The following is a 1,374-nucleotide window of genomic DNA, read 5'->3' as shown; positions in this document are numbered from 1 at the left end:
CGGATCCCACAACACTGCACGTAACACGTGGGTGTCTGTAGGTAACAAATAGGTCGAAGATTACTATTCTAAATGTGGTCATGTCATATCTAAACAACATGATGTATAATCATAAAGTCATTCTTGCAGTAGCTCACACCTGAGTAGGGACGGTCGCGTAGCCTGGTGGATAAAGCGTTCGCTCGTCACGCAGAAGACTCGGGTTCGATTCCCGACATGGGTACAATGCGTGAAGCCCATTTCTGGTGTCCCCTGCCGTGATATTGCTGGAATATTGCTAAAAGCGGCGTAAAGTCATACTCACCCAACCTAGAGTATTTCACACACCGAGTCTTCAGTAGAGAGAACACCGAGTCAGAACATCATAACACGCAGCTGTTGTGTTCGTCACTGCTTGTCTTTAATGACATATGATATGTCTATTTTAGTTCACTATTATTTCACTAATAGTGGAAGTAGTAGTAGTGGTGGTGGTCGTCGGAGTAGTAGTCATTCTAGCAGCTGTTCGGTTTTGAGCTCCACATCATCTCTGCACGTGAAAAAGCCGTCTTGTGCAGAACTGGAAGATAGGTTAACAACAAAACGATATTAGAAAAGAAGTTAAAGTGGTTTCAAACATTTATATCATTCTTAACAAAATGATTATAAAATATAAAGTAATAAAGTATTATTCTTTTTCTCATGAACCTGTATGTTGACATTAGAAAACATACATATGCAGACACGTTCCTAAACATTGTTCATGGTTGACTACAACAAGGTAAGCTTTACTCCCACATTAAGCTGACACGCCGTGATATAACTGGAATACTGTTAAAAGCGGCGTTAAACCCAACTCACTCACTCTCTACAACAAGGCAAGACTATTGCAGGTGTCAGCAACTTAAAAAAAACCTTCGTAAAATAGCGTATTAATAGTAAACAACCCGTCCTCTCACAGAATTACGTATCTGGGTTGTTGTTTCTTGTTTGTTTGTTGTTTAACGTCCCACTCAGCAATATTCCAGTTATATGACGACGGTCTGTAAATAATCGAGTCTGGACCAGACAACCCGGTGACTGACATCATGAGCATTGGGATACGATGATATGTATGAACCAAGTCAGCGAGCCTGACCACCGTATCCCTTTAGTCGCCATTAACGACAAGCATGGTCGCCTTTTAAAGCAAGCATGGGTTGCTGAAGACCTAGTCTACCCCGGATCTTCACGGGTCTATTTGGGCTGTAACCGTATTGTATTGAACCAATGTCGTCATTAATCAGATATCATTTATCGGTTTTGATGGTGAATAATATGATGAAAGATGGCCATCGTTTGAAAATGGCCTTTGAAAACCTGACGACGCATATGATTTTAAATATATACTACTCA

Source organism: Haliotis cracherodii, unplaced genomic scaffold (genome assembly GCF_022045235.1).
Source record: "Haliotis cracherodii isolate W230 unplaced genomic scaffold, xgHalCrac1.p SCAF_1, whole genome shotgun sequence".
Taxonomy (NCBI): domain Eukaryota; kingdom Metazoa; phylum Mollusca; class Gastropoda; order Lepetellida; family Haliotidae; genus Haliotis; species Haliotis cracherodii.
This window is presented reverse-complemented; position numbering follows the sequence as displayed.